The sequence below is a fragment of the Antechinus flavipes genome, chromosome 2 (assembly GCF_016432865.1).
Source record: "Antechinus flavipes isolate AdamAnt ecotype Samford, QLD, Australia chromosome 2, AdamAnt_v2, whole genome shotgun sequence".
NCBI lineage: Eukaryota > Metazoa > Chordata > Mammalia > Dasyuromorphia > Dasyuridae > Antechinus > Antechinus flavipes.
The window spans coordinates 331,071,193-331,096,328 of NC_067399.1; the positions used below are offsets into that span (position 1 = coordinate 331,071,193).

Here is a 25,136-nt window from a genome sequence, read left to right on the forward strand (position 1 = left end):
ATTTTTCCTTGAAGTAGAAAAGGCTCTTTTCTAAACATTTGTCCCATTTCAGCTAAAATACTACTTTAGCCCTTTACAAAGTTTCTTTCTTGTCTATTGTTGTACTTACTCTAATTTCTGGGTCACAGATGTAGGTTCTTAGTCCCACATTGGGACATCAAAATCTAGTGTTCTTGGTAGTTTTCTGGAGGTCTTGGAGCAGCCTTCATTTCAGCAGAGTAATCACCACAAGAATAGCCAGGGATAAAGTCCAAATCCTTTATTATCTCCTTCACAATCTAGTTTCCTTCCCCCAGCTAGCTTTCTTGAGAGCCTTTCACACCAGCCTTGGTCTCAGTGGGAGAAGTACAGGAGGACAGGCCACCAGGAGCCTGACTGAAGATGGAATGAATCTCTCTCCTTGGCTTCAAGAGCTTGAGCTCCTGCCTCCAGTCCTTTGTCTTCTCTGGCCCCCAAATGAATCTGGCTCTGACCTGGCTTATATGCTCTACACTGAGTGTAAACCCAACCATTATATCACTAGGAAACCATTATTTGTTGTAAGATTAAATCAATCATACTGAACTTAGTGAACTGTTAATCACCATGCTAAACTAGATAACCATTGCCTCATCAATTCCACTGAGTTAACACCTTGTAAGAATCCTTGTTTCAGAATTCTGGCCTATAACAACAAGATAGCATTTTCATGCTTTATTGTTGCTTGCTTACATTGTATTTTATTTTTTTTTATTGGTTTGATTTGATTTTTCCTGTGCAGCACAATAATTGTATAAATATGTATGCATACATTAGATTTAATATTCTACCATGTTTAACATATATTGGACTACCTGTAATATAAGGGAGGTGGGAAAATTGGAACACAAGGTTTTGCAAGGGCTAATGTTGAAGAATTGTCCACGCATATGATTTGAAAAATAAGAAGCTTTAATAAAAATTTAAAAAACCCAAATGCTAACCTGAAATACTGGGGAAACATCATCCAGGATTTTCCTGAACTGCAAGTCTATTCCCTATTTTGTCCTTATATGATCTATATAATATCAAGAATTAAGTTCGCATAGTGGATGTGGTTAAAGTACATCCCTGGTTTAAAAAAAAAAAAAAAGAATAAAAAAGGAAAAAATAGAAAGTTCTGCTAAATTGAGGTGTTTCACATTTATCATTCTTCCATTCAACAAACAAGAAAGAATATAGTTTCTTCTTTTTTCTGCAGGTCAAGCTTTCTCATTGTAATTATACAATGTCTACTTTTCTTTTTGATGGTGTTCTTTCAATAAGTGCTTTCTTCCTTATTGTGATAATTATGTGCATTATTTTCTTGCTTCTGTCTTAGTTTATGCATATTTTCCTTTACATCTTTGAATTTTTCATGTTCAATGTCATGAAAAATCAATAGCCCTTGGTCTCTCTTTTTTTTTAATATAGCTTTTTATTTACAAGATATATTTACAAGATATATATATATATATGTATATATGTATATATATATATATATATATATAATATATATATATATATATATATATATATAATATATATATATGTAATTTTTCAGCATTGACAATTGCAAGACCTTTTGTTCCAACTTTTCCCCTCCTTCCCCTCACACCTTCCCCCAGATGGCAGGTTGACCAATACATGTTAAATATGTTAGAGTATAAGTTAACTACAATATGTATACATGTCCATACAGTTATTTTGCTATACAAAAAGAATCAGATTTTGAAATAATGTACAATTGGCCTGTGAAGGAAATCAAAAATGCAGGTGGACAAAGATAGAGGGATTAGGAATTCTATGTAGAGGTTCATAGTCATCTTTCAGAGTTCTTTCACTGTGTATAGCTGGTTCAATTCATTACTGCGCTATTGGAATTGATTTGGTTCATCTCATTGTTGAAGAGGACCATTGATCATCATATATTATTGTTGTTGAAGTAGATAATGATCTCCTGGACCTGATCATTTCACTCATCACCAGTTCATGTAAGTCTCTCCAGGCTTTTCTGAAATCATCCTGCTGATCATTTCTTACAGAACAATAATATTCCATATATTCATATACCACAATTTATTCAGCCATTCTCCAATTGATGGGTACACTCAGTTTTCAGTTTCTGGCCACTACAAAGAGGGCTGCCACAAACATTCTTGTACATATATTCTTATCCTTCTTTAAAATCTCTTTGGGGTATAAGCCCAGTAGTAACACTGCTGGATCAAAGGGTATGCACAGTTTGATAACTTTTTGAACATAGCTCCAAATCATTCTCCAGAATGGCTGGTTGTATTCACAATATCACCAACAATGTATCAGTGTCCCAGTGTTCCAACATTCCACATTATCTTTCCCTGTCATTCTAGCCAATCTGAAAGGTGTATAATGGTATCTCAGAGTTGTCTTAATTTGCATCTCTCTGATTATGCATTGCATAATGACTTGGAGTATCTTTTCATATGGCTAGAAATAATTTCAATTTCTTCATCTGAGAATTGTCTACTCATATCCTTTGACCATTTATCAATTGGAGAATGGCTTAATTTCTTATAAATTAGAGTCAGTTTTCTCTATATTTTGGAAATGAGGCCTCTATCAGAACCTTTGACTGTGAAAATATTTTCCCAGTTTATTGCTTCCCTTCTAATCTTGTCTGCATTAGTTTTGTTTGTACAAAAACTTTTCAATTTGATATAATCAAAATTTTCTATTTTGTGATCAATAATGATCTCTAGTTCCTCTTCCTTCCTCTTCCACAGGTCTGAGAGGTAAACTATCCTATGTTCTTCTAATTTATTTATAATCTTATTCTTTATGACTAGGTCATGAACCCATTTTGACCTTATCTTGGTGTATGGTGTTAAGTGTGGGTCGATGCCTAGTTTCTGCCATATTAATTTTCAATTTTCCCAGCAATTTTTGTCAAACAGTGAGTTCTTATCCCCAAAGCTGGGCTCTTTGGATTTGTCAAACACTAGATTATTAAAGTTATTGACTATTATTTCCTTTGAACCTAACCTATTCCACTGATTAACTAAGTCTATTTCTTAGCCAATCCCAAATCTTTTTGGTAACCACTGCTTTATAATATAATCTTAGATCTGGTACAGCTAAGCTCTTGTTCTTAAAAGTAGGCAGTATAGTATAGTGGGTAGATCACTGGGCTTGAATTCACAAGTCCTCTTAATTTACAAAATGAAAAGCTTATCCTAATACATCTTTAAGTTTCCTTCTTTGTTGGAATCTTTACAAACTGTTAAGTCAGAGTTAATAGAGACAATAATTATCTAATTTAGCATGGTTCAGTATCATTGATCTGCTCTTAGAAGGACATGTTTTGCGCCAGAACCTGAAACAAGGTATTAAGTAGAACTAATAGAAACCGTGCTTGTCAGCTACACCCAAAGAAGGAACACTGGGAAATGAATGCAAACTATCTGCATCTTTGTTTTTCTTCCGGGTTATTTTTACCTTCTGAATCCAATTCTCCCTGTGCAACAAGAGAACTGTTCAGTTCTGCAAACATATATTGTATCTAGGATATACTGCAACATATCTAACATATATAGGACTGCTTGCCATCTAGGGGAGGGGGTGGAGGGAGGGAGGGGAAAAATTGGAACAGAAACGAGTGCAAGGGATAATGTTGTAAAAAAATTACCCTGGCATGGATTCTGTCAATATAAAGTTATTATAAAATAAAATATTAAAAAAGAAAAAGAAAAAAAAAGAAACAATGCTTGTGTTCACACCTTCAGAGAGCTCATATAAGCAAGAAGTATTTAAGTAATCATTGGAGTTCACAAGTATGGGAGCTTCACAAAGTAAACTTTTGGAATTCACACCTCCCCTGAAGCTCTTAGGGCCAGAGAGCACTCTGGGAGAAATCCTACAATCCCTCTCTCTCGAAGGAGCATAAATAGAGCTTCAGTGAGCCCATTCAGGGAGTTCAGCTGAAGATTGAGAAGGAAGCATCAGTTCAGTTGAGGAGAAGCATTCTCTTGGAGGTGCAACCAGATTCATTTTAATCTCACACCACTGTGGTGGCTGGGCTCCTGTACTTCCCCCACTGAGACCAAGCTAGTCTGAAAGACTCTCCAGAAAGCTAGCCGAGCCCCAAATGAAGGAGACAAGAGATTCATTCTATCTTTGTGCTGGCTGGAGGCTGAAGAAAGCAGAGGCAAAAGCAAAGGACAAAGCTGCAAGAGCTCTTAGAACCAAGCAGAGAGATAGGCCTCAACTAACCGGGCTATTTTGGAAGGAGAAAATAAATATTTGCATTTTTACTAGCTGGCTGCATTTTGGGTGATTATTACTCTTAACTGAAACTAAGGCTGCCTCCAGAAAACCTCCTCAAGAAACCTGCTTTCTCCCAGAGAGAACTATTATTTTAAAGAAAAAGAACACCACACTTCTTATCTTTAGTTTTTTGACTATCACCTTGTGATCTTCTTAATCAGCAAAAATGGGAAATTTTTGTTAATGTGTTAAATATGAAAAGTCATTGTGAACATCAAATATTGTATGCAGTGTGTTGGGGTGAATTTTCAGGTCCTACAATGAAAAGATTTTTAAAAAGCCATAATAACTGAAGAATTCAGAAAAGCATGCAAAGATTTATATGAAATGATTTAGAGGGAAATAATGAGAACCAATAGTACAACATTTATGATTAGAATAGTATAAATGAAAAGATTACTAAAAAGAAAATCCATATCTGATTAGTTATATTAGATTCCAAATATCAGATAATAATATTCCCCTCCTCATGGAAATACTTGGATAGAATATTGATTATGGAGTACATTAAATGTAGTTAGCATCTTGGATCCTTTATTTTTCATTTTTTTTTAAGGGAAGGATTCAGTGTGGAGAGATGTGAAGTCAAAAGGCAATAATAGCAGTTATTTAAAAAATGAAGAAATTTGGCTTTTTATTTTCAAAACATATGCATGAATAATTTTCAACATTCACCCTTGCAAAACCTTGTGCAATTTTTTCTCCTCCCTTTCCCCCATCTCCTCCCCTAGACAGCAACTAATTCAATATGTGTTAAACATGTGCAATTCATACACACACACACACACACACACACACACACACACACACACACACACACACACACACACACATATACAGAATTATCATACTGCACAAGAAAAATCATAGCAAAAAAGAAAATAATTAGAAAAACCAAAATGCAAACAAACAACAAAAAGAGAGAAAATACTATATTGTGATCCACACTTAGTCCTCACAGCCCTCTCTCTGGGTGCAGATGGCTCTTTTCATCACAAGATCATTGGAACTGGACTGAATCACTTCATTGTTAAAAAGAGCCACATCCATCAGAATTTATCATCATATAATTTTGCTGTTGTTGTGTACAATGTTTTCTTGATTCTTCTCACTGCATTTAGCATCCGTTCATGTAAGTCTCTCCAGGCCTTTCTGAAATTTGATCATTTCTCTGTAGTGATCATTCTAATAGAACAATAATAGTCTACAACATTCGTATATCATAACTTATTCAGCCATTCTCCAACTGATGGGCATCCACTTAGTTTCTTGGCCTTACAAAAAGGGCTGCTACAAACATTTTTGCACATTATGATCTCTTTGGGATACAGACCCAGTAGAGACACTGCTGGATCAAAGATTATGCATGGTTATATAGTCCTCTGGACATAGTTCCAAATTGCTCTTCACAATAGTTGAATCACTTCACAACTCCACCCATAATGCATCAGTGTCCTGGTTTTCTCATATTCCCTTCACCATTCATCATTATCTTTTCCTGTCATCTTAGCCATCTGCATATCTTAATTTGCATATCTCTGACCAATAGTGATTTAGAGCACCTTTTCATATGACTAGAAATGGTTTTGGTTTTTTCATCTGAAAATTGTCTGTTCATATCTTTGGACGATTTATCAATTAGAGAATGACTTGAATTCTTACAAATTTGAGTCAATTCTCTATATATTTTAGAAATGAGGCCTTTATTGGAACCTTTGAATGTAAAAATTTTTCCCCAGTTTACTGCTTCTCTTCTAATTTTGTCTGCATGGGTTGTGTTTTTACAAAAACTTTTAAACTTAATATAATCAAAATTATCCATTTTATATTCCATAATGTATTCTAGTTCTTCTTTGGCTACAGATTCCTTCCTTCTTCATAGATCTGAGAGGTAGACTATCCTTTGTTTTTCTAATTTGCTTATTATAACCCTTTTTATGTCTAAACCTTATCTTGGTGTATGGGGTATTAGGTGTAAGTCAGTGCCTAGTTTCTGCCACACTCAATTCCAATTTTCCCAGCAATTTTTGTCAAATAGTGAGTTCTTATCCCAGAAGCTAGGGTCTTTGGGTTTATCAGCACTAAATTATTATGGTCAATGACTGTTGTGTCTTATGAACCTAACCTATTCCACTGATTGACTACTGTATTTCTTAGCCACTACCAAATGGTTTTGATATCTGCTGCTTTGTTATATAGTTTTAGATCTGATACAGCTAGGCCAACTTCATTTGTATTTTTAGAAAAAAAATTTTTTTAATAGGCACTAAAGAGCCTCTGAAAAAGAAACAAAATATCTACATTATTTTGTCATTAGCTAACTTGATCTTTTATAAAAAAAGAAAAATTCTTACCATTATTAAAATGAGAACTGTAACTTCAAAACCAGAAGAAATAATGTAAATGTATGCTTGATACCTAAATTAGGGAAAGTCCAAAAAAGATAAAGAAAACTATACCAGCAGAATATTGATGCAGAAATTTAAAGTAAACTAATAGCAAAGAGACTATAGCAACATATTGTAAAAAATATAAATTATGATCATGCTGAATTTACACTTAGAATATAAAAATGGTGATTCAGTATTAGAAAATGATAAACTTAATTTAGAATATTAATAGCAAGAACAAAAAATGTTCTGATTATGTCAATAGATGAGGAAAAAAACTTTTGACATGATATATAATAGTGTCTCCTATTAACAAATTAGAACACATAGCAGTAAATGGATCTTTCCTTAATATGATAAGTAATATTTAAAACCAAGAGTCAGCATTAAATGAAATGTGGAAAAGGTAGAGGCATTGACTATGAAGGCAGGAATAAAGCAAGAATGGTCAATATTATCATTATTATTCAATACCATATTAGCAAAATGCTTGCTGAAAAAAAATGACCAAGGTTTTCTATTGCATCTATAGATGGCCCTATCCAGTCATCCTGATATATAATCTTGCCACTGGACTCAGATGCTTTAGAGGAAAAAGTGAGGTTGGTGCCTTTGCACAGTCTTTCTGCATTTAACTCTAATTCACTTTCAAGTCATGGCATCAACCTCCCTGATATCATGGTCCTCATCAAAAATGAAGACAAACAATAGAAATGCTTGGATAGCAATGAGATAAGAAAAAAGTACAAAAGAAAGAACAAACAAAATTAATCACTATTTTGCAGATGGTGTGAGGATTTATTTGGAGTACTTTAGAGTGAAGTAAAAAAACAAAACAAAACAAAAAAAAAAACAACTATTTGAAACAATTAACAACTTCACCAAAGTTGTAGGATATTAAATACACTCAAAAAAATTATTAGTACTTTTGTGTATTGATAATAAAATCCAACAGGAAGAGATAAAAGGGAAAGTATAAAATATTGCAACAGCTTCTCACTTTCTCATATTTGTCACCACTCCAGTCTGTTCCACATACTAATAATGCCAAAGTAATTTTCCATAGGTAAAAATCTGACTATTTAAATTCCTTACTTAGTCAACTGTAGCATTTTCTTCAGTAAAACTGATTAATTTTTAAAGTCTTTAAAAACCTTACTCTAGATGATATTTTTAGGCTCCTTATATCTTATTCTTCCTTTTGCACCCCCTGATTCTTCAAACTGATCTTCTGTTTTTGACAGTTAAGTAGTGCAGTGAATAGAGGATGGGACTTGGAGTCATGAAGACCTTAATTCAAATCCTGCTTCTGACAGTAGCTCTATACCTCTAGGCAAGTCATTTAATTATTTTTCAGATTTTCTCTTCTGTAGAATAGCGGTAGCAATAGCAACAACCTACCTATCTAAATGGTATTATTATTCTATTTATTATACATACAGATGCACACACACACACACACATACACACACTCATTCTCCTATCTCCTATCTTCATATTTCTTACTATGACTGGAATATATTTATGGCTTTTTTATAAGCCTTACAGAGTCTTTGTCTGCTTTTAAGAGGTAGCTCAATCACCATTTTGTTCATAAAGTCTATTATAATACACTTCCCTTCCCCCCATCCCTTTATACATCCCATCTTCCCAAATTACTTTGTATTTATTCATTTTATATTTCTGTTGCATGTTTATGTATGTACTTGCCTTCTTTTTAAAATAAAAAAAAATGTAAACACCCTCCCCCCCCTCCATAGGTTTTTAATTCACTAAGATTTCAATCTGTATGGCATTTCTTTGAAGTTCTATTTTTGTTTCATTTTAGTATTATTTTAAAATTGTAGGCTTAGATTTTTTTTAATTGTAAATTTTTTAAAAACTTTGTCTCCACATATTTTGAATTCCAAATTCTATCCCTTCTTTCCCCTCCCCCAATTCCCTACTGAGAATGCTAGCAATTTGACATGTTATATATGTGTAGTTATACAAAACACATTTCCATATAAGTCATTCTGTGAAAAAAAAAAACAAACCACAGAATAAAATAAAATCCAAAGAAAAGAAAGTACCAAAAAAGTATATCTGATCTGCTTTAGGCTCTACCAATTCTTTTCTGAGAGATGGACAGCACTTTTCATCATATGTCCTATAGAATTGTCTTAGAATTATTGTATTGCTGAGAATAGCTAAGTTTTTTAATAATAGTTCATCATAAAATATTGCTGTCACTGTTTTTTTGGTTTTGCTCACTTCACTCAGCCTCACTAGTCTGTGTTTTCTGAATATACTCTGCTCATCATTTCTTAAAGTACAATAATATTTATCACAATCATATACAACAACTTGTTCAGCCATGGATGTTCCCTCATTCTAATTCTTTGTCACCACTAAAAGGGCTACTTTAAATAGTTTTGGACTTTATTGTTCTTTTTTCCTTTTTTGCTTTTGTTCTCTTTGGGATGCAGAGTTAGTAGTGGGATTGCGTGGTTAAATAATCCTTTGGGCATAGTTCCAAATTGCTCTCTGGAATGCTTGAATCAATATACAACTTTAGCCATTTTATGTTAGTGTTTTAATTTTCTCACATCCCTTCTAACATTCTCCATTTTCCTTTCCTGTCCTACTATCCAGTGTGCGATGTGTGAAATATTGTAGATCAGAGTTGTTTTAATTTGCATTTCTCTCATCAGTAGTGATTTTAGAGTATATTTTCATATCACTATAGATAAAATTTTGAATACTTTGTCTGAAAAGGTCTGTGTATATCCTTTTGATGAGGTTCAGCTCCCCTCGATTCCTGATGAGGGAGTCAAAAATGATGAGATTCAGTGTAGGGCAGGGAGTTGTGGGAACCCCCTTCTAGTTGGCGCAGGTCCTTTGTAAATGAATTTACAAACCCAAAAAGTTAAACTGGCAAAAGAAGTTTATAATTACAACTAAGAAGTCAACTTTTGCAGTCTGACTTCCTTAGTGGCAGGTCCTGACAGAGAAGTAAAGATCTAGCAGAGAAAGTTTCCATCAGAGAAATCTCAACAGAGAGCTAAATAGGATCCTGTTCGGGAAATAGGTGAGAGAGATAAAGAGGGAGTAACACTGAAAAGAGAATTTTTTTTAGCAGGCAGAGGATTGAAGCTATTCCAAGGAGAAAGAGAGAGGTTCCTTGGTATGGCATGTTTCTGCTTTTAGGTCCTTTGCAAGGAATGGGCCCCAAGTTGCCTCTTTTTATAATTAAAACTTTGGCTAGAGGCTGGAGAGCAGTTTGAGTTGAGATCAGACAGAGATTTTCGGAATTGAATAGAAATGTTTCATTTGAATGAGTGACCCTGAACTAATCTCCAACTCAGTAGATTTGGATAGAAATCTTGATGTCCAGCTCAGGCTAAGTAGGAGTGGTCCTGGAATCAAGATAACAGAATGAAACCAATTTATTTTGATTCCCTGGGGCAGATCCCTCAAGGGAGAGCTTCTCTGAGGGGGTTCAGAGAGAGCCTGGGGAGAGGGGAGGGAAAGGAAGAAAGGGAGGAGAGAGAGGGAGGAGGGAGAGGGAGAGAGGAGAGGGAAGAGGGGAAGAGGGGAGTGTGTGAGTGTGAGTGTGAGTTTTGGGGCTTCCCTCATCACTTTGATCTTATATCAATTGAGGAATATCTTTTATTAAATTTGATTCCATTATATATATATTTGAGTAATGAAGTCTTTATCAGAATTCCCTCTTTCCTATTTCCTCCCTGGAAAGAAGGGAGAAAAGCATAAACAGGGGTTAACAAGATGGCAAGTAATACAGAATTGGTCATTTTAACCATAAATGTGAATGGGGTAAACTCCCCCATAAAAAGGAAGTGGTTAGCAAAATGGATTAAAAGCCAGAATCCTACAATATGTTGTTTACAGGAAACACACCTGAAACAGGGAGATACATGCAGGTTAAAGGTAAAAGATTGGAGCAAAATCTATTATGCTTCAGGTGAAGTCAAAAAAGCAGGGGTAGCCATCCTGATCTCAGATCAAGCTAAAGCAAAAATTGATCTAATTAAAAGAGATAAGGAAGGGCACTATATCTTGCTAAAGGGTAGAATGAATAATGAAGAAGTATCTATATTAAACATATATGCACCAAGTAGTGTAGCATCTAAATTCTTAAAAGAGAAATTAAGAGAGCTGCAAGAAGAAATAGACAGCAAAACTATAATAGTGGGAGATCTCAACCTTGCATTCTCAGAATTAGATAAATCAAACCATAAAATAAATAAGAAAGAAGTCAAAGAGGTAAATAGAATACTAGAAAAATTAGATATGATAGATCTCTGGAGAAAATGTAATGGAGACATAAAGGAGTACACTTTCTTTTCAGCAGTTCATGGAACCTATACAAAAATTGACCATATATTAGGACATAAAAACCTCAAACTCAAATGCAGTAAGGCAGAAATAGTAAATGCATCCTTTTCAGACCATGATGCAATGAAAATTACATTCAACAAAAAGCCAGGGGAAAGTAGACCAAAAAATAATTGGAAACTAAATAATCTCATACTAAAGAATGATTGGGTGAAACAGCAAATCATAGACATAATTAATAACTTCACCCAAGAAAATGATAATAATGAGACATCATACCAAAATGTATGGGATGCAGCCAAAGCAGTAATAAGGGGAAATTTCATATCTCTAGAAGTCTATTTGCATAAAATAGAGAAAGAGAAGGTCAATGAATTGGGTTTGCAACTAAAAATGCTAAAAAAGGAACAAATTAAAACCCCCCAGTCAAATACTAAACTTGAAATTCTAAAACTAAAAGGAGAGATCAATAAAATTGGCAGTAAAAAAAAAAAACTATTGAATTAATTAATAAAACTAAGAGTTGATTCTATGAAAAAACCAACAAAATAGACAAACCTTTAGTAAATCTGATTTAAAAAAAGGAAAGAGGAAAATCAAATTGTTAGTCTTAAAAATGAAAAGGGAGAACTCACCACTAACGAAGAGGAAATTAGAGCAATAATTAGGAGTTACTTTGCCCAACTTCCTATTCCCCCCCCCCTCTTTATCCTACTCTCATTCCTTTTACCCTGTCCATTCTCAAAAGTGTTTTACTCTTGACCTCTCCCAAACTACCTTCCCTTTTATCAGCTCCTTATTGTCCCACTTCCATCCCCTGCCTTATCTCCTCACTATATGATAAAAGAATGTGTTTATTATTTCCTCTTTGAGCCAATTTCAATGAAAGTAAGATTCATATGCTCTTCTCCCTGCTTCTCCCAACTTTTCTCTCAACTATATAATCTCAGGCCTCTTTTATGTCAGATAATTTATTCCATTCAATCTCTCCTTTTCCCCTTGTCCCAGTGCACCTGTCTTTCTCATCCCTTCCTTCCTTCCTTCCTTCCTTCCTTCCTTCCTTCCTTCCTTCCTTCCTTCTTCCTTCCTTCCTTCCTTCCTTTCTTTCTTTCTTTCTTTCTTTCTTTCTTTCTTTCTTTCTTTCTTTCTTTCTTTCTTTCTTTCTTTCTTTCTTTCAAGATAATCATACCACCACATTCAGCTCACAGTTTTGCTTTCTGTATGTGCATGCCCCTTCTAACTGCACTAATAAAGAGAAACTTTTTAGGAGCTATAAATATTTTTTTTTTCTGTGTAGTAATATAAACAGTTTAACCTCATTAAATCCCTTCTGAGTTTTCTTTCCTGTTTACCTTTTTTTTGCTTCTTTTGTATTTTGTATGTGAAAGTCAATTTTTCTATTTAGTTCTATTTTTTTCATCAGGAATACTTCAAAGTTCTTTATTTTATTGAAGGTCCATCCTAGCTCCTTTGCCCTCCACAATATCATATTCTAAGCCCTTCAGTCCCTTAATGTAGAATCTGCTAAGAATGTGTTATCTTGTCTGTGGCTCCATGATGTTAATTATTTCTGACTGCTTGTAGTATTTTCTCCTTGATCTGGGAGGTCTGGAATTTGCATAGAATATTCCTGGGAATTTTCATTTTGGGTATCTGTTTCAGTAGGTGATTGGTAGATTCTTTCAATTTCTAATTTACCCCGAGTTCTAGAATATTAGGACAGTTTTCTTTGATAATTTCTTGAAAGGTGATGTTTAGGCCCCTTTTTAAATTCTGATTTTCAGATATTCCATTATTTCTTAAATTATAGCTCCTGGTTCTATTTCCTAGGTTAGTTGTTTTTTCAGTGACATGTTTTGTTTTGTTTTTCTGTTTTCTCCTTATTTTAATTTTGTTTGATTGTTCCTTGATGTTTAATAAAGTCATTAACTTCCTCTTGCCCAATTCTAACTTGTAAAGAATTATTTTCTTCACTCAGCTTTTGTACCTTTTTCATTTGGTCAATTTCCCTTTTGTGTATCTTTTTCCATTTGGCCAATTCTGCTTTTCAAAGCATTTTTTCTTCATTGGATTTTTGTGCTTTGCCAGTTAGCCTAGTCTGATTGTAAACTGTTATTTTCTTCAATATTTTAGTTCCTCCTTTACCAAGCTCTTGACTCCTTTGTCATGATTTTCTTGCAACATTCTTTTTCTTATTTCTCTTCTCAATTTTCCTTTCACCTCTCTTGATTTTTAAAATCCTTTTTGAGCTTTTCCATGGTTGAGACCAATTCATATTTCTTTGAGACTTTGGATGTAGGGATTTTAACTTTGTGGTCATCTGAGTATGGTTTTGATCATCCTTGTCATCATAATAACTTTCTATGGTCAGGATTTTTTTTCTTTTGTTTGCATATTTTTTTCAGTCTATTTATTGAGTTTTAACGCTGTGATAAAGCAGAATTCTATTTCTCAAGTTGGGGGATGAAAGGGGTTGGCCCAAGCTTCATATTTTTTGGTACAGCTGCTTTCAGAAGTAATTCTAGATATATTTAAGTTTTTGGCTCTTCCTATATGGTGTGATTTAGGGAGAGGTGTTTTCTGGCCTATGCTTTCTTCTGTGAAGGACCAAAAGCATTCATTGCTTATCAAAGACCCTATCCTGCTCTCCTGCAGCCATAAGCTCTGCTATCCTAGTCCTCTTCCTCTTTCCACTGGAAATAAGAACTAGAACTGTGACCCAAAACCAATTATAGGCAGTGCCTCAGCATCCTGGAAATATATAGAAAAGTTTGTTGATTATGAAGAAGAAATAACATAAAGGATGTTATCAAAAAAATGGAAGAATGAAAAAGAAGACAAACTGGACATGTGTAAAGCTTATGGGATAACCGAGGGACAAATATTTGTTTTCCCTGTGATTGTATCAAGAGAGTGCTCCTTCACAGTGATTCTGCTACTCCCCTGTGGATAGACTTAACTGTGGTTATCATCTTATAAGAATATATAGATAAGAGTTGTATAGAATGAATATGCATCTGTTTGTAATTTTCATGGTTAGAAAGAATACCCACATTGAGGAGATAGTGCATCTAAATATTTTAGTAGATCTTAAAGCTTTAAAATAAAATGATTAATATTTAATTTGGAAATGAAACTTTTCCTTATATTTTTTGAAACTGTAATGTTTTTACTATGTGTTTTCAGCTTAATGTTTGTAGAAAATAAAAAATAAAAATAAAAATAAATGGTAAGAGATTTTGAAATCAAATATTATTTTCATGAGCACATTACAGACAAAGTAACTTTTTAAGTGGACTACAATAGTGTGGTAGTTGAATAAATATTCAGGATCCTCCCATTACTGAAATCTCCCTGGGAAGTTTTTTTTCATCTCTTTTAGTTTCCTGTAATATGAAACCTTCCCCCTACCCCCCCCCCCCCCTAATCTTCTCTATCTATTCTTACTTTGTTTAAATAGCTGAAACAGCTAGATTAGTTCTTTTCCTCTTAACATTTAATCATTCTTATTTTTGAAGTAAAATGAGTTTTCAATTATATTTTTGTTTTAATTTTTGTTTCAAATGGAAAAAATTTACATATTTTGTTGTTGTAGCCTGCTGAAGCCTAATGTGAAACATATGTTTAATTCTGATACTTTCTTTTGATATAATAGTTACTTTTTAAATAATGCTAGCTAACTCTGATGAATTATGCTTTAAATTGTGTTCAATCTCCCTGAATTGGGATGATACATCTACTTGGTTTGTATTAAGTAAAAAGTAATATATGGTTTTTTAAAATGTAAAACAAAAAAAGATAGTTAGCTATTGATTAGAAGAGAGGTACTGATTGGATCTCCTTTTAAGATTAGTTTGTTTTCCCTTCTTCCCCTTCCCTCCACACCACAGAGCAAGACTTTAAGCCTGGTTACGATGTTGCATTTTTGTATAAATGTGGGGAATATTTTTTTCTGCCAAGGGCCATTTATGAGCCACATAAAATTATCAACTTAGAAAACTTAAGCAGTGGGAAATTGTTGTACCTAGCTTTTAACTCATCATCACCTGCAGTTGCCTTAGTAAATGATTTTGTGGGCCTTATACAGCCCATAGGCTATATATTTCCCACATCTGTCTTAGAAGAACATTCTTTAAACTATTAAACCACTTAAATGTCCATGTCCTATTGATAGCAGTTTATTAATATCATTTTATTAATAAAAAGATACATATAAGATGTGATTATTTAGTTTCCTATTCCAAAAGCTATACATGACAACCTCTGTTATGATTTTATATCACAATAAAGTTGCCCATCTTTAAAGAATTCAGAATGCTCCACAATTATTGCATCTTGACATATTCTTTAAGGTGGAATAAGATAGGTATTATTTTCCACATAGAGATATTTTGAAATAGGGACAATGCTATAATTTTGGATATTATTGAAGAAATAAAGAATCATAGGGATATTGAGTATCAAGTCCTGATACCATCTCCTCTCCCACCAGCTGCAGATTGGATCTAAAAATTATATAGTTTCCAAAACATCTTTCTAATACTGGATAAAGAGCAATTAGAACTTCATTCTGGTTTTTAGATCATTCATTAGTTATTTATGTGGAGGTATAGCCTAGGAGGACTTAACAAATGTCAGAATCACATTATTTTTCCCTTTATGAGATGTCTAACCATGTGAAAGGTATTTTAATTTACTGGGAGTTTGTAACTCCCACAGGGAAATAAAATAACTTGTTTCACCGATTATCTTTTACTCTTTTCATCTAGTTTTTCCTTCTTTCTCATTGTCTCAATGGATGATGTTTTCTTATGTCTTTATGGTCCACCTCTTCATACATGTTTTTGATCCTATTTATTTGTTCCTTTAAAATTCTATTTCATCTTTTCCCCCCTTTCTTTTTCCTCTTCAGTCTCTCTATTTCTGTTAGCTCCTTATCTACTGTCTATAAGCAGACATGCCTTTGTACTAAAAACTCCTCAAAAGTCCCCCTGTTGCTCACTCTTATAATCATCTGTTTAGATGATTAGCTGTATAGAACATTTATTAATCATTTAGTGTGTGTCTGGCACTGTCTCAACATTAGGAATGCAAAGATAAGCAAACAAGACAGTCCCTACTCTCAATGAGTTTATATTCTAATGGGGGAAAAGACTATTAAAGTAGAGCTGGAAAAAGATGGGGAGGAATTTACTTACAGTTTTTTTAATGTGCAGTGAAAATCTGAATCTATGATAAAGTCAAAGCTAACTTATAAAAGTTTAGGGTGTTTTCAGTTATGGAGTTCAGCTTTCTAATTGGATCTGAGAGAGAGATGAAATAGTCTGAGTGGCAAAGATATGTCTTGGAAATGGTCTGGAATACTTCTTCCATTCCTTACTGCCATACTTTTAAAAGCCTAACTGATATTCTGAGAAATTGTTCTCCCAAGGTCATCAATGGCCTCCTAACTGATGACATCCTCTGTACAAATCAGCTTCTCATGACTTGCTTATTTATTTTTAAAATTTACAATTTTTTTTCACACAAAATGAAAATTTTACATATTACAGAACTCTATGTTTGAGCCAAACTGGACAGTTTGCTCTACCCTGGACATATTATACCTGTACTGTTCTTGAATCTTTATTTATGATATTTTTTTATACTTGGCATCCTTCTGTAAAGCACATTTATTCTAAAAAGTAGTCTTTTTTAAGATGCCATTCAAATAGCTTATTTTTTCAAAGTTTTCTTATGAAGCCATTATTGATCATGACCTCTTTCTCTTCTAAATAAATTCTTATGGCATTTTGTTTATAAGATTATTAATTCACTTGGATAGCTTTGTCTTAAAGTTTATTTTTTACATGTTTTATTATTACCATTGCATTATAAGCTCCTTGAAGCACAGAACTTTGAATTATGATGACTTTAATTATCATTAAATACGTTTTGGCTGAATAGTATCAAAATAATTTTGTTATTTACTATGCTATTCGTTTAATCTAAGTTAAAACAAAAACCCAGCTACAAAATGTTTGTTTTTCAGAGATTCCATTAGTTAATATGTATGGCAGATAACTTAAAAGGATCAAGGGTATCATTAAGGATAAAAACTAGCTAGAAAATGTTTTTTTATATATATATATATATATATATATATATATATATATATATATATATATTTGTGTGTGTGTGTGTGTATCCATAAGGACTTTAATGTTAAGATTTATACTCAAGTAGCTAATTATTATAATTTTATTATATATTAAAAAATAGCCACGTAGTTCTATTCCATCTGAAGATTTTCTTGTTTTCAGTTGTGTTCAACTCTTTGTGACTCTATTTTGAGATTTTCTTGGCAAAAAAACTGGAATGGTTTGCCTTTCCTTTCTCCAGCTCATTTTTACAGGAGGCGTAAAGGATTAAGTAACTTGGCCAGAGTCACACAACTAGTAAGTGTTTGAGGCCAAATTGGAATTCAGTCTTCTTAATCCTAGACCCTGTGCTCTTATCCACTGAACTACCTACTTGCTCCCATCAGAAGATAGTTTTATTCAGCTTTTTAATAGGACTTATGAAGTTGTCAACTTCAGTATAATTTTGGATAGTATGCTGCAGCTGACTCCACTGACTTTTCAAGTTCATATATCTTTTACTTTAAGAAAAGAAAAATTACTTATAAATAATTCTAACTTTGAGGAGAAATTTATTGCACCTCATTTTAAAGATGCATTATTTGTTTTTATTAATATGCACTTAATGCATATTAATAATATGCATTTAATTTAATTTTAATTTAATATGCATTATTTGAAATATCTTTAAATGGTAGGATTGAATCAGGAATTAGAGGTAGGAATTAGATGTTTTCCATCTAAATAAAAAACAAGGTGGTCCATAATAAGATTGAAATCTTATTGCTTAAAAAAAAAAATCTAGTTTTTGGCATTCACATAAGTACTAATGTTTCAAATGGTGCTTGGTGTTTTGCCAAGGTCATTAGCTATTGAATATATTTAAAATGAACTGCTTAGGGAACAGAGAGGAGTTTTATTTTTTGTCAGCCCTTCTGTGCATAGTGTGTAGATTCTATCCTTGGAAAAGCCTTGGAAGCATTATAAAAGTAATGAATATAGGAAATATGAAATGAAATTAAGAAAGACAGCCTGCATACTCCCTTATAGTTTATATGTGTGTTGGTTATATATACATGCATACACATACATACATATAACATATGTATATATGTATATTTGGGTGTAGTTGAAGAAGTACCATTAAGTTAACCTCAAAAACTGGCCATGACAACAAAATATCCATAATAATTATTTTTGTTGGCATTTGCAAAAGAAATTAACTCATCATACTGACAGGAGTCTTGCTCAAGATTGTAGTCTGGTAATTTAAAAAAACTTTTTAATGTAATCATGGAAAAAATATGTTTCTGCTTCAGGCAGTTGTCAAACAACTTTCTTTCATCGACAATCAGACACAGGGCAGCTGAATGAGGCTGTTTAGTCTAGAGTAAATACTCAAGAGTACAAGGTCACTGTAGGAAATATAATTATATACTTTATTCCAGAGTATGTTTTTGTAGTGTGGATTTTTGGAATATTAAGTCATAATATTTATTAAAAATGCATATGAACAAATAGATTTTCAAATTTCAACTCAGAAGGTAAATTAATACTGAATAAAATAAGCAATTGGAAGACATAGGATTTCTTTAAAAAATGTTACAATAACCCAAGGAGACTGTTGACTTTATTAATAAATTTGTCTGGATATATTATTTCCAAATCTAAGAACTTTATTTTCAGGACACCTAACTATAGGAGGGTTTTTTTTGTTTTGTTTTGTTTTTTTTTTGGTTTTTTTTTTTTTTAACATTCCCTTTCAGTTATAAATTCTTTGATCTTAAGATAATTGTCTCATTTGGGAGACATATAAGAGAAATAGGCTTATAGTAAATGGGGAAACAAGAACTACTTAGGCGTCTTTTAAAGCTGTGTTAGTGTTATGGTGACTGTTATATTGAACAAAAATGTTTTTGTTTGAACCTATGATTTCATCATTACAGTGATGAGAAAACCTCTTTATGCCAGTGCAGATCACTGTTCATTCATTTAGCTTTAGAGAGCTAGCTGGGACATCAAATGGTTTAGTGGTCTCAAAGTCTCAGAGAGGTAAAATTTGATTCTGGCACTTTCTGACTTTGGCTAGCTTTTTATTTACTCTTCCACATTGCTATTCATTTTAATACTAATGAAGTACTCATGTAAAAACTTTTAGGAAAACTTAAAAACTTAATTCTTTTTATTTATTTACATTAAACTTGTTTTGTATTTCTATTACAATTTTATGTTATTATTTTAGAAGGTAGAAAGCATATATACAAATAGGTTGACATAATCTTTGAAAAGAGAAAGCTAAGATATAACATTCAAGTTATGAAGGAATTTTTGTGAGTAATAATATATTTTGTCTGTAAGTCATAAATTAAGTTTTGATTTTTAAATTGATTAATTGAATTCACTTGGTTTCAGAAACATAAAATTTGAATATAACTTCAAATATATTATACTCAAAATATGGAAATAATTATGTTTTAATACTTTTGTGGTTCTGTAATCTTATAGATATGAATATCCACAATATCCACTAGATTAACCTATTATTGAAAAATTATTTCAATGAAGAAATCAAAACTATAATTATGGAAAAAAGTATTCCATATTATTATTTATTAGCGAAATGTGAATTAAAATAATTTTGAGATATCTTAAACCTATCAGATTGACTGAAATGATAGAAAATGAAAATGAAAAATATTCAAGGGATTTTGGAAAAATTGGAATGCTAACACATTTTTGGAGGAATTGTGAACTGATCCAACTGTTTTGTAAAGCATTCTGTAATTATTCCCAAAGAGTTAAACAATTATGTATATCTCTTGACCTGAGAATGCCACTGTTAACTTTGTTTGACAAGGTGATTAGGAAAAAAGGAAAAGAACTTAATTTTTTTATATTTATGCAATTTGTTAACAAAAAATGAACAACAAAAATTAATTTAGATAGTATAAAATACCTGGGTGCTTAGCAAGACAAACTTGGGAACCACATGAACATAAAACACTTTTTATACAAATAAAGTCATATTTAAATAATAAAGTCATATTTAAATAAATAGAACTAATTAAATAGTTCTATTTCTGGATGCAATTGACATTTTCCATTCCAAATCTTATTGGAATTGCCTTAAATCACTGAATTGTTGAGAAGAGCTAAGCTCATCACAATTGGTCATCACATAATCTTGTTGACACTGTAACAACTTAAGTTCTAAATTTTTATAGCAGATCTCTTTGTGGTGGAAAAGAACTAGAAATTGAGATGCTAAACAAGTTGTGGTATATGAATATAAAAGAATATTAATATGATATTAACACATGAGGACCTGTTTGATTTTTGAAAAACATGGAAAGACTTGCATGTAATAAGTGAAATGAGCAGAACTAAAAGAATGTTGTACACAGTAACAGGAATATTATTTAAGAACAGCTGTGGATAATTAAATCATTCTGAGTATTATCACTACTCAAATCAGCTCTAAAGGACCCATGAAGGAAGATGCTATCCATATATTAGGAGATGATGAGATCATCAAGTGAATAACTGAGCTTACCATCTGTGAAGTTCCTATACACTAGTGAAATTACAAGTTAGGAAGTAGAGGGAGAGAGAGAGAGAGAAGAAGAGGAAAAGAAGACAGGAAGAGAACAAGGAGAAGAAAAAGAAAGGAAGAAGAAGAAGAAAAAGAAAAAAGAAGAAATCTCTTATATTCCCTGAAACATGGTTTCACAGGATATAAAAAGCTATATCTATTTTGAAATTAAAAAAAAGTAAAAAAAGAAAATATTACTCCAATTATGAGGAGAAAAATAATGAATTCAAATTCATACATTGTTTTAAGATTTGATTAACATAACCTTTATGAATTTGTAATCTTTTCTCTCTACATTAAAATTTTCTCTTAAATTGAATTCATATTACATGAAAAGTGCTAATCCACATAAGATAAACTATTATTTTGCAACTAATAATAACTACTACTAATAATAAAGGCACTTAATTAATTCAGGTCACTAACTAGTCCAGGCTTTTCCCCACTGCTACTAACCTTCTTCATGGCTGATTATGGGAGGCCATAACAACTGAATAGTGCTGTCTTTGTTCCTCCTACCTCACTAGATGTCAATGGGATCTTGAGGGAGGGTAAAACTGTCTATGGCAGCCCTTCCCAATAGTTTAGCTCTGTTTATGCTTCCTCTTATGCTTCATGCCTGTTTTTCTTTTCTTTTTTTTTTCCTGTCTTGGCTAGATGTGACCCCTGGACATTTAGTTCTAATCCAGAGACATTCTTTTTTCTGCCAGCTTCCTAGGCTCTGCTTCTTCAACAATCCCCCAAGAGCACAAATGTGCCCTCTCACAGTGGTCCGTCCAGTGAGCAGAAAGTCACCAACTATAGTCCTTACTTGCAAGATAGTAGCTAGTGTACTAGGCCTAAAGTCTGGAAGATCTGAGTTCAAATCTGGTCTTAGACACTTCTTCGCTATATGACTTTGGGCAAATCACTTAACCTCTGTTAGCCTCATAATAGGCTATTTCTGAAGGTTTTTATAAAGAACAAATGAGAATAAATTCATTCAACAAATGGCCAAAGCTTATGAACAGGAAGTTTTTCGACCAACTAATCAAAGCTCTCTATAGCTATATGAAAAAATATTCTCTAAATATAGCTAAAGAGAGAAATAGAAATTAAAACAATTTTGAGACACTACCTCACACCTGGTAGATTGTGTAGTAGGACAGAAAATAAAAATGGCAAATGTTGGAAGGGATATGGAAAATACTATTGTGTTTTAAGAAATGATGTGCAAAGTGCTCTCAGAAAAACATGGATTGATTAATGAAGTGAGCAGAACCAGGAGAACATTGTACACAGTAACAGTATTATTGTATGATAACTATTATGAATAATTTAGCTATTCTCAACAATATAATAATCTAAGATAATTCTACATAGAACATATGATGAAAAGTCCTGTCCATCACTAGGAAAAAAACTGGTAGAGCCTAAAATCAAATCAAATATACTTTTCCTATGCCTTATTTACTTTTTTTTTTTGTTCTGTATTTTCTTTCACAGAATGACTTACATGAGAATATGTATAACCTGTGTCAAATTGCTGGCATTCTCAATGAGGGAGTGGGGGGAAGAAAGGAGAGGAGAGAATTTGGATCTCAAAATTTGGGGAAAAAAGTTAAAATTGTTTTTACATGTAATTGGGAAAAATAAAATATTAAATAAGTTTTGTAAAAAGAAAAAGAAAGAACAAATGAAATTATATTTGTATTATACTTAGTACAGTGCCTGGTTTCATATTAGGCTCTTTAGAAATTATTAGCTATTATTATCATCAAGAATTACCAAACTTTATAATTTACTCTGCTACTGTGCTCTGTAGAATACTAAAAAGTGTCACCGGCCTATTGATGTACCTCAAAGAGTTTTGGGCTTTGCCATTTTCTTTGTAGCTGAACCCTCCTGTCAGTATTATTTCCCTCATTAAGAATGTGAATCCCTTGAGGATAAAGGATTCCCTTACTTTAAAAAAAAATTATCTTGGAGGATTCTGGGAAAGTGACAGAATAGGTCATAAAATTCCAAGCTCTCCAATTTGTCCCCATGAAGAGAACAGAGTTGTCTCTCAGACTGGTGAAAAACAAATAAGATTTTGGAATCCAATGGTCCTCCAGGTAGGGACAACTCTTGTAAGCACCTCTAGGCTAGCTCTGTAGAAACCACAAGCCTGGAGCCCTGAGGTTATCTGAGTTCAAAGGGAGCATCAGCCTCAAACACAGGAATTTTCACCTCTCAAACAGTGTGTGTATGGGGGGTGGGGGTGGGAAGGGGGATCAGGGATTAAGTCTAGGAAGACTGACAGAACCTCTGCTGATTAGGAATGCCAGGCCCAGCTATGCTGCCGAAATCTGGCACTGGGCAAGAAGGAACCAACATACTTGGTGAGTACAGAAGCAGTGTGTCCGGGACTCTTCTGGCTGCTGGCACTTGCAGGAGCATGGAGTTTTTGTTTTGGGGTTCTAGTTCAGAGGAGAGAGCTGAAGTAAAGCTAGAGGCACCCATCCTCCATATCTCAAGATTAGAAGTTAATAATTCTTATTTTAAGAAAAGAAAAGAAAAAAACAGGCAAAGAAAAAAAGAATCCAGACATAAAAACTTACTATGGGAATAGGGAAGACTGGGGTTCATTTTTAAAGGAGGACAGTGAAGTAAAAAAAAAAAAAAATTAAATTAAAAAGCTTCTTCTACCTTAAAGAGTAAAGTTAAATGACTACTTACCCAGAAAGAATTTATTGAAGAATTTAAAAAATCTAACAAGAGAGATTGAGGAAAAACCATCAAAGAAAAGCAAGAATATTATGAAATAAAGCCAACCAACTAGCAAAGTAGATCCAGAATCTTAAAAGAAGAAAATAATTCTTTGAAAATTAGAACTGGACAAGGGAATGTCAGTGAAGGCATAAAAGTGAAAAATAACAAAACAAAATATAAAGAATGAAAAAACAGAGGAGAATATGAAATATTGTATATGAAAAACAATAAATCTGGAGAATATATTAAGAAGAGAAAATATAAGAATAACTGGACTATTTTAAAACTAACCAAAAAAAAAGAATCTTGACATAATAATGTAGGAAATAATCAAAGAAAATTGTTCTGGAGTGATAGACATGAAAAGAAAGTAGAGGGGCAAGTAGGTGGTGCAGTGGATAGCGCACTAGCACTGAAATCAGAAGGGAGCCGAGTTCAAATCTGACCTCAGACACTTAACACTTCCTTAACTATGTGACGTTGGGCAAGTCACTTAACCCCAATTGCCTCAGCCAAAAAAAAGTCATCCTGAAAGAAAGTAGAAATAAAAAAATTCAATTGATCAGTACCTCAAAGAGATGCTGCATGGCAAACACAGAAATATGGCTAAAATTCAAAAACCCCAGATTCAAGAGAAAATTCTCCAAGAAATAAACAAAGAGCAAAAAAAACCCAATTCAGTTATTCTGGAACTAAAATTAGAATTGGACAGGATTTATCAGCAGCTAAAATAAAAGGCTTCAGGTCATGGAATAATATATATTGACAAACAAAAGAACTAGCCTTACAGGCAAAAAAATAACACATTCAACAAAAGTATAATATTAAATGAAAAAAAAGGATATTCAATGAACTTGCAGATTTTCAGGAGTTAGTCTCAATCAAATCTGAACTTAATAGAAAATTTAACATATAAGATTCAACATCAATTTCAAGGGTCTCTCATCAAAGACAGATTATTTATGTTTGTTATGTGAAAATGATAGCTCAAAAGAAAGATTGGGGCAGAGCTGAGTATGATATGATGCTTAAAAGCAAAGTTTCTAGGAAAAGGCAAAAATAATAATTATGCTATATGAATTGAGGTGTAGAAGGAGAACTAACAACAGAGTCATTAGATGGGAAAGAGGGCTGATAGTACTGAAAACTTAAATGAGAAATGTGTTAAGTCGGAAACAATACTTATATATACCATGAAGAGTATTATACTCTCTAAAATCTATAAAGAAAAAAAGGATTAGAATGATAATAGATATATCTGCAATAAAATGTTTCATTTTAGACTGATGTTTTTGTGGATTTGTTTTATATCCTATTATTTGCTGAAGTCATTATCATTTCAGTTAATTTTTAGTTAAATATTTGGAATTTTCCAAATAAACCACATCACCTACACAAAGTAATCATTTTGTTGTCCATTTGCCTGTGCTCCTTGGCTCAATTTCTTTTTCTTATTACTTTAAGATTTCTAGAATAAATAAGTTAAATAGTTTTGATGGATATCCTTGCTTTACTGCTGATCTCATGGGAAAAGCCTCTAGCATTTCTCCATTAAAACATTCCTTGCTCTTGATTTTAGATTGCTATTTACCTCTGTAAGGAGAGTCTAACATCAAGGGGTATTATATTTTGTCAAAAGTTCTATTCTGTATATATTTTTAT

General features: G+C 32.8%; 1 protein-coding gene and 1 long non-coding RNA gene across 4 annotated transcripts in view; one reads left to right on the forward strand and one right to left on the reverse strand.

Annotated features, from left to right (window-relative positions):
* Positions 1 to 25,136, reverse strand: part of LOC127549600 (uncharacterized) — a 1,392,683-nt gene that overhangs the window by 475,619 nt on the left and 891,928 nt on the right. The window contains exon 3 of one of the 2 annotated variants that reach the window (XR_007950669.1): positions 3,459 to 3,474. The exons of the other annotated variant lie outside the window; for it this stretch is intronic. This is a non-coding gene — a long non-coding RNA (uncharacterized LOC127549600). Of the gene's footprint in view, positions 1 to 3,458; positions 3,475 to 25,136 lie in introns of those variants that run through there. 2 annotated transcript variants of the gene reach the window in all.
* The window catches only part of MNAT1 (MNAT1 component of CDK activating kinase), a 288,411-nt gene that overhangs the window by 198,560 nt on the left and 64,715 nt on the right, over positions 1 to 25,136 (forward strand). The window lies entirely within an intron of this gene.